Here is a 12,662-nt window from a genome sequence, read left to right on the forward strand (position 1 = left end):
TCTCAGTACCAGAGGCTTTGTGACTCTGCAATACACCTGTGTTATATAATAGAGAAATGCTTATAAACCAAGATAGCTTTCAGTATTGTAGGGATTAAACAGAAAGAAAAATCTTGTTTATAATTTTTATTCAGTTACAGTTTGGAAATATTTATATAATATTATGGCATATGTGTATTTTATGCAAGAAATAACTGTACAAATAAATTATAGAAAGAGATAAAAATTACAAGTATTTAACAATGTGTATAGCTAGGATACAGAGCAAAGAGAATTTTCTTAGTTTTTCCCAACTCTAAGAAAAGCCTACTTGGATATCAACCCAAGCTAACTCCTTGCTTGAGGTTGTAGTAGTGGTTTCTGTAGTAAATTGAGCTAAAATTTCAGAGGGAGATAAATAAAAACTTGGTTCCAGTTTCACCATGCTCGAAATATATAATCTTAGTTATCCTTGGTCTTAAGATCCTGGGTTTTCTTTGCACATGAAAATAAAACATTTACCAAAAACACAAGTCTAGGATTAGTGATAACACATGAAAACCATGTAGCTTCTTCTCGGCTCATAAAACTGTATATGTAAATGAAAAAAATAAGGCTATTCACATAAAAGGAAGCAATCACTTTTGCTCCTTTGCATTGTCTTCTTGAAACTTAAACTCAGCCCAAAAATGCCATTTGTCAACTTTGAGAAGTATATTCAGTTGACGGAGAAAAAATACATTCCATGTAAATGGAGAGCATGGGGGGTACAGACACCAGGATCATGAAGGGGGCACTCACATGTAGTTGTCAGTAAAAGCCAGTGTTCAACTAGAGAGTGCTAATTTCACTGTCCAAGCTTCTCTTTCCCAGGGTTTTGTCCTTTCATGAGATTAAAGGCAGACCTAGGATGTTAAGTATTCCCTTAATAATTATATAGACTCCAAAGAGATGTGAAATGTTTACTTTTCAGAAATTGTGTGTGTGTGTGTGTGTGTGTGTGTGTGTATGTTTACGTGCGCATGCATGTGCGTGTATGAACACAAGGCTTATTTCATTGGCTTCCCTCAGAAGCTTTGTACTTGACATAGTCTTCTTTCTTCTGACTTCCCTTCCTTTTACCTAAACCTTCTCTGCCTTCACAACTGCACTACGGGTTCTACCTGTGGCTCCTTGTTTTAGTGGGAAATCAAGAGACCCTGAAACTGACATGAATTCAGAGAAAAATCATTAGGGACAATAATTTTTGAGTGACAAAGATGTGTTTTTTCTCACACCAGGCATGGAATACTCATTTCCCACCTTGCCTGCCCCTGCTGTGATTTTTCTGAGCACAATTTACAGAAGGGAGATGTTGTTTTGAGAACTCAGACTGCTCTCTTCCTCAGAACCCTTCCCCCTGCACTTAGATCAGGATAGACTGAAATCCGGAATATTTCTGTTTGCCTCACAGGGCCTTCATATTCTTTGATGTTCATTACAGAACTGTCACTCTCAGCTACTTAGAGAACCTAAGCATTTTGTTTCTGTCAAACTGCCTCTTCCAATCTACTCTCTGGTTAGACTTTCTGCCGTAGCCATTGGGCTAAGATTCAGAATATGGGACAATGATCTTTCCTGGTTTTGTCTTTCCCTTGTTGTATGACCATGGGTAAGGGACTCAATTTCTCTGAATCTGAAGTTTCTTATTGTTAAAACATAGACAATTCCTTAAAGGCTAGTTCATCCTCAATGATTATGTATGTAGAATGTCTGATATTCGAGCGATATGTCTTAAGAAAGCCAAATATCATCTCAACATTCACCTCAAGAAAATAAGATAGTTCCGTCTTAATATTAATTACTTCACTGTACATATCATTCAAGTTCCTACAATGAAGGTTTGTTCATTATAGCTGAGTCTTGAATTTCTTCACATGCACACCACTCTCCACTGGCTAGCCATCCTTTCTTGGTTTCCATGCATGCTGTGCACCCATGCTCTCATTGCTTTGACTGACCATTTACCTTAGGATTTACCTTTACCTTGAACTATTGACAAAAGATTTGCCATAGTCAGATCATCTGATCATTTTCACATGTACTTGACATTTCTCTAATTAAATCATTAACTGCATTTATTCAGTCTTCAGTAAATCATTTTCTTTGGATGTACAATAAGAAATTCAGAAGGGGGTACATTGAGCACAGTTCTTTGTTTCTAGTAAGGTATAACCCTGGGGGAAATAGGCAAATTGGATGATGTAGAGAGAGTTGCTTATCTTGACAGAAAAATTCAACTTGTCCATTGGTAGGAGACTTGAAATATCAGGTCTTTTCAGTTAAAGTCTAAACATAAAAGGGACTATGAGTACCCAGTGCTGATTTAAAGACCAGGATTTTCCGTCTTTACAATTGATACCCACAAACTAACTCAAGAGCAAGCACAGAGAGAAATCTAGTGAAGAGTCATGGGGAGAAGCAAGACTGGCTTCTTATGAGAAAGGACAGACTGCATTCCTGCTCCTCGTCCTTGAGAGTGACATAAGGAAGTTGCATAGGAAATGCAAATTAAACCTATTCTAGATTCTCTGTATCTATGCCTAATTCTGTTGTGCATTAATTCAACTTATGCTTCCCAAGGACATGTGTAACACGCGTGTGTATGGTTTGACCCTTCTATGTTTGTAGAACCAACCTTCTCCTTTTCAGCTATTAGTAGAAGATGGAAATTATATCTAGCTAAAAGAGGAAAATGTCAGGTGCTCCCTCTTCTCTTTTAGAGTTAAGATGTAGATATAACTCAGAGTCTGCCAAACAATTGCTTTTGTGTGATAATTGACTTCAAAATTGGTGAGATACAAAGGATAAATGGAATCCTATAGAAACCCTTTGCATAGGGTATTTTATATAATGGCTTCAGTAGCAATGCCACACTCTGTCTTAAGACTTATATATAGTGGAATGATGAGACAGTACTTTGGCTCTATGTTTTTACCACTCTGGCTGTGTAATGCAAATACAAATTGCTAGAATCCTATGAAGTTTAGTGATTTACTTAATAACCCTCCTAAATTTATTTTCTGCTCAAATTGGGCAGAGTTAGTGACTTTTAATTATGAAAGAGAAATCTCACTGATTATGCTCATAAAAGTCACAGTATGGGAAAAAAGATAGCAATGAGCAATTTCAATGTAATGTTAATCCACAATGCATTAATTAAAACCTATTTATAAGTGGTCTGTCTTTTCTGACTGAAATAGACCCTGACTCATGATAGATTCAATAGCAGCTTGCTGTCATTTTATAAGGAGTAATCTCCCTTAGTATGGTCACTCCTAACATGAAATAGTTGCTACGTTTTGCAAACCCTTGCCTCAGATGACTTTTGACTTTTTCTTGGGGGTGAAAGTACAGAGAGGAGAAAAAACATATATAGTCTCATTGTTTGTCACAGAACCACCATTCTAAATTATTATAGAAATGAATATGATTATAGAAATGGCCCCGTCTAGCCAGCTTAGTGGTGTCTAGCTTTAATCCTAGCACTTGGGAGGCAAAGGTATGCAGATTTCTGATTTCCAGGCGAGCCTAGTCTCTGGGCTAGTTTTAGAGAGCCAAGTCTACACTGAAAAACCTTGTCTCAAAATAAAAAAAAAAAACAAAAACATACAAATAAACAAACAAACACCAAGCCGAGGTCAAGTTCCTTAATTTCCTTCCTGTGTAGTATACTGTTGTTTGACAATAGAAACTGATGATATTTATATATTATGAGAGATATTCTCTTTTCCTGAAGCAGCCTTAGTTTCAGAGCGCCCTTGCTTATATTAACCTGTACTTTTGCATTCATTACCTTCATAGAATATAAACCTATGCTTCTTCCCTCCATAATCAATATATGTTGGGGCTCTTTTTGCTTCCATACATTTGTTCCAGTCCACTTTAAAGTAATAGCACAGTGTTGAGCATGACAAATAAGAGTGCAATGGCCTTCCAATTAGGAGACAGAAAATCCTAGAAAATTATTACTCCTACTTAATGTAAAGTTCCCGAGAACTAAGACAAATTAAAACCTTTCTACAAAGCACATCAAGGGCTTCAGACACAGAATGATTCAGAGAAACCAGATTTCAAAAAGGATCAATTCATTCCAAGGTGAGGAAAACCTAGTGTCTTTTTTAGCTTGAGCTCCATTGTCCATTTTGTTATGACATGTGGGAGCACCTGCAGTCTATTCTTGATCGGACCAAATAAATCGTCCTACTTCTAACGGCAAACAGATGGATAAGAAACGATGTACTGAAACCCTTCAAAGATGAATGCCCACTCCATTTATTCTTTAGTCCTTTATCATCAAAATCCCACTGGAGAGATAACTGGAGCTTATTACTGAAAATTTCAAGAACTTATATGATCTGAAATCAAGTAAAGTTCCAAGTGGTCCCATTTAGCTGGGCCCCAGGAGTATGGTGGAAGGCATGCTAACTCACCTCTGAAGAACTACTACAGTCCTCATTTCACAATATCTTCTATATATTAAAAATGATACAAGACAGCCAGAGGGCAAGACAAAATCAAGAGCCAGATGCTTAAAAATAAATTAAAATATGCTGATAGGTATCTGAATAGATGAACCAAAAGTCTACATCTATTATGTGTGTTCAGAAGTATAAGCTAGGATACTTATATAAATATAGATAGTTAGAGGGAAACAAACAAAAAAATCCCACATAAACAATGCCCTTCAAAGAGAAACATACTATCATGTTTGCATTAGGAAAAAATTACCTGGAATTGAGGCCCATTCGAAAGCTCATCAGTAGAGTGACAAAGGAACTTTGATGCCCCACAGGTAAGTCTAAATCATGTTGACTAAAAATAAGCAAATATTCTGTGATAGATGGTATTCCATTCAGGACTAAATCAAATACATCAGGTGGAGTTTCCCACGGAGATATTTTGACCCGTACAATGGGAAAAGCCTCCCAATGTAATACATGCCATCAGTCTACCAGTCTCAGAAACTCAGAAATGCATATATATCATACCTAGATAAATAAAGATAAAATTTAAAAGCCATAAATTATCCATGAAAAATTACATTTCAAAGAATAAAACTGAAAATGATGTTTGTCATTTTCTGAGGAACAAAACAAAACAAGACAGCTTCCCTTTGGTGACTGGGAAATCTGACAATTGAGTTCTACATTTTATGATATAAAACAAAGCTTAAAAACAAAATTAAAATAATAGCTCAACGAATCAGAGACCTTACACTCACAAATTACAGGGAGGGATGAAGGTAACCAGGCTGACAAGAATATTTTTAAAACTTGTGCTAAGGAAGGAACATCTATAAAAGCTAATGAAAGAACAAAGCGTTGTAGGACCCAAACTACAAAACGAAGAAAATTTGGCTTCTCCACATCCTCACTGACAAATGTGTTTTGATAGGAGCCATCTTAACAGGTGGGCGGTGCCAGTTCAATGAGCTTTGACTTGCATTTCTCCAACTGTGTACATTGATGTGAGAAGCCAGCTTGTCGAAATCTGTATGTGAACACTAAAAGTTTCTCTAAAATTTGACAATAGAAATACTAACCTTACTTCTAGTTATTTATTCAAAAGGACAAAATCAAGTATCAGCTGTCGTTAGGATTTTAATGAGGTCTAATTTATAGATGAGTAATTATTTGTATTTAATGTAGAGAATTTGATTAGTTTAGAACAGCTGTAGCAATCCCACCACTACCAAGGCAGCAGGCATACCTAAGGTTGCACAGTTCGTACTATGTAAATGTACACAAATGGAGCTCTCTCCTTCCCTTGCCCATGAGAGCCCCATCTGTGTAATTCCTTATCCTCCCTGGACTGCTGTGATTCAGTTCTTTGGTTGATATGTAAGCCTAAGTTCTTCCTTACTACTTTCTGGCATGTTCGCTGCATACCACTAACACAATGAGTAAAAAAGAGAATATTTTGCACACTAGCAGGCATTAAATTGTACTCAGAAAAGAGTTACAATGGGTATCCCAGTAGAAGTTAAAGAGTATTGACTCCAGGATAAGGAAGTCATGGCTGCACACTTTGATCAGCTTATAGTAATTATGTGACTTGGCCAAATCCTCTGTACTGTCTTTAAACACAACCTTCCTTATCCTGAACGGATTTATTTAATGTGAATACTAACAGATCTGTTTAGAAAAGCATGGTCATAATGAAGGGCTTGGTGTTAACTAGGATAATTATTATTAGTCATTCGGTACCTATGCACTCTGGATATTTTAAAAACCAGAGGAAAGGTAGATGAGGAACAGAGGGAGTCAGTAAGCTTCGTAGCTTGACACCTGGTGCTGTATAGTGCTTGACCAAAGACTCTTTTCTCTTGTTATTTCCTTCCTTCCTTCCTTTATTTCTGTGCAAAATTTCTCTCCCAGTTTAGTTTCCCATCTTGCACTTGAGCACTGGATGTAAGACTACCATCATAAGTTGAATGTCTTGTCTGGAAGGTAAAAATGGTAAGAATAAACATCACTTTCTGAAACTGTCACAGAGCTAATGCTCAATGATTTGAAAGTTAAGAATTAAACATGCTGTACCGCTCTGCTATTTCTTCCACTCTACTGATTTTTTGTGCAGATGATTTGCATAATGGATGATGGCTTTTCTCTCTTCTTTTGTGAGGCGTTGGAGATGGAACTATGGCTTTCACAAGTGCTAGGTCAGCTCTTTATTTCTCAACTCCCCTCCTTCAGGCTGCCACCCTTTCGAGACAGGAACTAACTGTGTAGTTCAGGTTAGTCTTGAATTTATTTTGCTTCTCTTTCAGCCTTCCTAGTAATGGCATTACGAACATGTCTGTGTTTTTGACCACCTATCCTTTTATTATTGAAATTTTATCCAGCACCAATAAACAAGAGAAAATAAAATTCTGGTTTATTTTATCTTACATGGGTTTTATCAAATCCTCTCCTCTCTAAGATATATTTGACCATTTCATCTCATTTCTATGATCGGCAGACTTCTTACCATTAATTGATTATTCATAGCAGTAACAGTAATGTATGTGACACAGAGTAACAATATATGTACACACGTATAACCCATGTCTAGATGGGTAGCAAAGCACAATTATAAAATCCTGGGCTCTGGTGGCTGACTGCTTAAGTTCATATCTTGGCTGCTTAGTTTACTCTTTAGTCAGGAAAATGATTTAACATCTAGTCATTTCTGGTTTTTTTGTGAGAAAAAATGAGTGATAACAGTTTCTGATCCATGTAGATAACAAAATTTTTATGAGTTAAACATATGAAACTACTTAGAAGAGTAAACAACACATTAATATCACCTTGGTGGATGAAGGTCACTTTTTCCTGTAAATTAATGATCTCTAACTGGGACCAGAAGTTTCTTCTTTGGAATAAAATCCTAAAGATTATAATGTCTGTAACAAAGTCACGATTCCATTCTCCAGTAGTGAAATTTCCCTCTTTCCTTCTGAATATTGACTGTATCCCCGAGAAACTTCCTACCTGCTCCTTATCTAACATGGGTCAGCAGAAAGGACTGGCATTAGTTTATGGAGGAAGGATAAAGCAAACGTCAATAATAAAAAAAAACCTTTTCTTATAACTGGAGATTAAATTCTATTTTTCCTCACAACGCTAAGATCTTTTAGAGGTTAGTAAAATAAAATATTCCAATTTTGTGGTAATTTATATGGTTACTACTTTACTATTTTTCTGTTCTGATTCAAACTTGCACATTTCAAGTTAAGATTTTATCTATGTAGTTTATTATTGCTACTCGTCCTCAATTCTAGCAAGAATTTGTCTTTGACTTCTCTGAATATACACAAAGGGAGTATATTCAGAGATCCAGTGAGTGCACATTAGTGTGGCTGGCCTAGATTTCTGATTCACCTCACCAAGGTGGTCTCTTTAAAGTCACTTAATATTCATGGTACCTTAATCTGGTCTTTTTAATAAAATTCTACTGGGGAAAAGTTCGGTATATGTCTCTCTCCTCCTATCACACCTTGGGAAACAAGAGGCAAGGGCTTCATTAGTTAGATTCCTGCAGACTTTTAAATGCATTGCCCTTTAATCATCTCTGGCTCTTTTCCCTAATCTGGGAGTTCAATTATATTGGCTTTGTGTGGGAAGGTAACTTAAACCAAATTTATATCTGTTCCTGGTGGTAATTCCTCAAAGAGTTCCTTGTAGAAGGTGGTGTATCATCCTTCAGAGAGAAAGCGTTTTTGGGCTTGTGACATTGGAAAGGACAGAGACTAAACTGAAAGTCAATTTGATTCCTCTTTTCTGTTCCCAATAATGACAAAGGGGAGTATAATTTCTGAAAGGATCCAAAATATTTTAATTTAATTATTTATTGCAATTTGGTACATGTGTAGCTTGCATACTGATCACTCTCACCTCTCGCCTCCCTATCACTTCTGTCTAACTTCATCCCCATGAATCTCTTTTAAATTCATATCTATTTGTTTTCCTTCCTGATACACAAGGACTAGCCAGGGCCGTGTCTGCTACTGTGTGTCCAAACGTAATCTGCTGGTGCCTTGTGGACTCACCAGAGAGTGAGAAATTGCAGACACTGATTTCCTCCTCTCTCAGAATCTACTTTAGGGCGTGGTTCAGAGGTAAATGTTTGGCAACTTTGAGATGTCCCTCTGCTTTGACTGAGCGCTGCTAGGACTAGACTTATGCGGGCCCAGGTAATAAGAGTATTGATTATAGCATTGATTTCCTAGTCCCTCACCGTCTCTTCAGTGTCTTACATGCATACCCCCTGCATTGCGCAATGCTCCCAGAGGTTTAGGTGATGCTGTTTGTGACGTGTTTGGGATTGGGCCTACATCCATCCCGTATTTTTTACATTTTGGCCAGAGATTTTGTCTTCATCACTGGTTCTGTGAGTGGAGCCTTCTCTGATTATGGACAAAGCCACTTTTGTCTATAGATGTAAACATAGGATTTTAAAAGCAATTTGCTGCTATGTCAGCTTAGCTATCAGAAATATTCGTCCTATGGCAGCCTAACACATCTCTGGACCTGGATTGTTGGTGACGTCTGCAAGAACAGGCAATGATTGGCTTCCCCTTCTGTGTTCTGTGGATTGGGGACAGTAGGTTACACATACGATATTCAAGCCTCTATTGGACAGATAGGCATATCTTGCTTTCTGAATGTTTTCTTATATTGTCTTTGTCTCAGTTAATCAACCTCCACCCTGCAACCTCATCTCATTAATCATGCTGACCCTCTATTCTTTCCTAAACATTTTCACTCACAGTAACCACCTTGTGACCAGAAAATATAAAGACACATATATTTATTTATACAACATGGGGCTCAAAATCAGGCAAAGCTTAGACCCTTCCTATTATGAACATCAGGGAAGCTTATTGGTTCCCCAAAATCAAGAGCATTATAATAGCAAATCACCCCCCATTTAAGAATAAAATAGCAGTACAGGAGAGGGACAGGATAGGGAAGCAGGAAGTCACAACTCTTTTAATACACATTAAACTCTTTGTGTAATTAAAAATTCCTTTTGTGGTGCTGGAGCAAAATGAAGCATTTTCCATCTTGAAAGCTCTAACGGAAATATTTTACATTGTTTCCCCCCTTTATTTGTTTTCAGATTTTTTTGTTCATTTCTGAACTTTTGCACAAAGTATTTTAATTTCTAGTTTTGACTTGAAGATCTTAGGAAACAGTATAAATATCACACAAATATCCCTACGTTCAGGAAGCTTAAAACCTAATGGCAACATAAATAATTGACAAAATATTTACAAAAGTAAATCCTTGTTATGAAAGCTAATTAACAAAATGCTGGCAGAAAGTATATTGAAAGGACTAAGGGGACACATCGCTAATTCTATCCAGTATGGAGATTGTCTTAAATCTGTACCATCCTGAGAGACCCCTCTCTTCCTGCACTTAGGAATGGAATGTTGGTACATGTGAAAGGGTGGTAAAGTAGCACACTAGGGTAACAGAGGGATAGCAAAAAGTAGTATAGAGTTTTAAAGGTAGTTTTCAATACCCACCTTCATGATGATTTACCACCAAAGTTCATAAGAGAGAGAAAACCTGATAATGGTGCACATAGCTGGTGGTTGAATGAATTTGGCATTTGACATTGGATGGGTCATGTATGTATGTATGTATGTATGTATGTATGCATGTATGTATGTATGTTTTATCCATTTTATTCAGGGGGATAACCCTGATTAATAATGCATGATTGCTTCCTGTTTTAGTTGAATCCTGCATGCCTGAAGTATCATATTCAAAAGAGCTCAATACTATGCTTCATGATCTCCAGGGATTTCATGACACATAGAAACATGACTTTTGGTATTGGTAGTTTTCTCATTTTCCTCAAGCACTGAGTAACAGTAATGGTTGTTTACCACAATTTATTTAATAATAAGATCCTTCCTCATTTCCTACTCTCATATATCATATACTCCAGGTTCTGTTTGTCCATAGATAATGGCTAAATCTCTTCCAGCTTAACCACCAATTTGTTAATTTTCCCTCCTCTTTTTACTATGTGCTTTCTTATTAGAGCATTCCTTTAAAGTGTCAGAAACATTCATACTTATTTTCATCTTAATTTACATGAATTTCGATGAATTACTCTCTGAGGTTGATGCAGTGCTCCAAGGTAGTGTTAGAGATGCAATTGCCCTTGACTTTTTTCTATTAATTCTCATGGGTTTCACAGTTCTATACCCATTCTATCTCTATGATGCAATTAGAGGCCTTACTAAATATGAACAAAATTGGGTGAATCTATGTATTTTCAAAAAGTTGTAAGCTTCCTTGACCAATTAATAAAGTCACTGCCTTCATGGAGAAAATACTGAGACTCAAAGAAATTTAACACCTGAAATGAAACAACATTCAAAATCTGTGGCAGATACAAAACACCCAAGAAACAGTCCACAGAACCCAAAAAGATCAATAAGCTTAAGGGCCCAAATGAGGATGCCTCAGTCTCACTTGGGAGGGAGTAGAAAGCAACCACAAGGGGAGGAGGGAAGGATCTTGGAGGGAAAGGGGAAGGAGTTTGAGAGGAACATGATCTGGAATTGAGTGCAGAAAAGGACTGAAGTCCTAAGGGCCAGCAGAAAGAATATAAACAAGCAACCTCGAGAGGTGGGAAGTCGGAAGGACCCTCCAGAATATACCCAGAGACCTGGGAGGTCTCAAAGAGGGGACCCTAGATGAAATGTCCTATTGTGAGGAGAGGGAACTTGTAGAGCCCACCTCCAACAGAAAGACAGGGCATCAAGTGAGGAATGGAGTTGCCATCCCACAGTCAAAACTCTGACCCATAATTGTTCCTGTCTGAAAGAACTACAGGGATGGAAATGGAGATTAACCTGAGGAAAAGGAGGTCCAGCCACAGGCCCAAAAGGGGATCCAGTTCAAGGAGAAGTTCCAAGGCCTGACACCATTACTGAGGCTATGGAGCGCTCACAAAAAGGGACCTATCATGACTGACCTCCAAAAGACACAACAAGCAGCTGAAAGAGTCAGGTGCAGATATTTTCTCCAATGAACAGAAGCTGCTGACCCCTGTGGTTGAATTATGGAAAAGCTGAAAGCTGAGGAGGGTGACCCCTATAGAAAAACCAGCAGTCTCATTAAACCTGGACCCCTGAGATCTCTCAGACACTGGATCACCAACCAGGCAGCATACACCAGCTGATACGAGGGTCCCAACACATATACAACAGAGGACTGCTGGTTTGGGGTTCAGTCAGAGAAGATGCACCTAACTCTTAAGAGACTGGAGGCCCCAGGGAGTTTAGAGGTCTGGTGGGGTGGGTGTGAAGGGTCTATCCTCCTATAGACAGGTGAGTGGGGAGGAGGTATGGGATGTGGAACAGTTGGAGGGTAGATTAGGAGGGGAATAAAATCTGAATTGTAAAAAAATGAAGTTGTTGTTATCATCATCATCATCATCATTATTATTAATAGAAAATCAGTGGCAGATTTGGGTCATATCTGGGTTTTCTTTGTAGTTGCTATTAATATTCTTTACAAAGTATGGTACCATGACACATGACAAATACCTTTTCTCTGTGTCACTTGTGTTATATTTTAGGAAGAACTATCTGGTGTTAGCAGATAACATGTTCATTCTACTTATGCTGTTTATAAACCAGTAGAAAGTGACTAATCTCTGCAGTTTATCATTTCTAATTTAAGGAAGTTGGGTTGTATTGTCTGTGAGCAGTTTGAAGTTGCCCTAATGCATCTGACTTATTTGTTGGAAATAGAAACCACCAAGATAGCAAGATAACCAACATTACAATAATCAATGATATTTATTACACCTTTATAGTAGGTCAGGCTTCAAGGTCTCAGACCTAAGTGATAGACATGCATTATCTTTCCACCTTGTTGTGTAAGAGTCATTAATAGCTCCATTTTCCTGAAGAAAGAGGTAAAGCTAACTGAAAACTTGCCAAGAATTACTATTCATAACTTTTAGTAAATCCTGAAGTTGTTCGCTTGCTTGTTTGGTGAGCTGATCCCACAGGAAGACAGGAAAAGCAGGCCTTGTCTTCAGGCCTTCGACCATACAAACCCCATTATGAGGATATTTAGCATCTTACAAGTCACGGTATGATGGTTCTGATGTATTTCATTTCGAGG

Source organism: Rattus norvegicus, chromosome 1, assembly GCF_036323735.1.
Source record: "Rattus norvegicus strain BN/NHsdMcwi chromosome 1, GRCr8, whole genome shotgun sequence".
NCBI classification, from domain to species: Eukaryota; Metazoa; Chordata; class Mammalia; order Rodentia; family Muridae; genus Rattus; species Rattus norvegicus.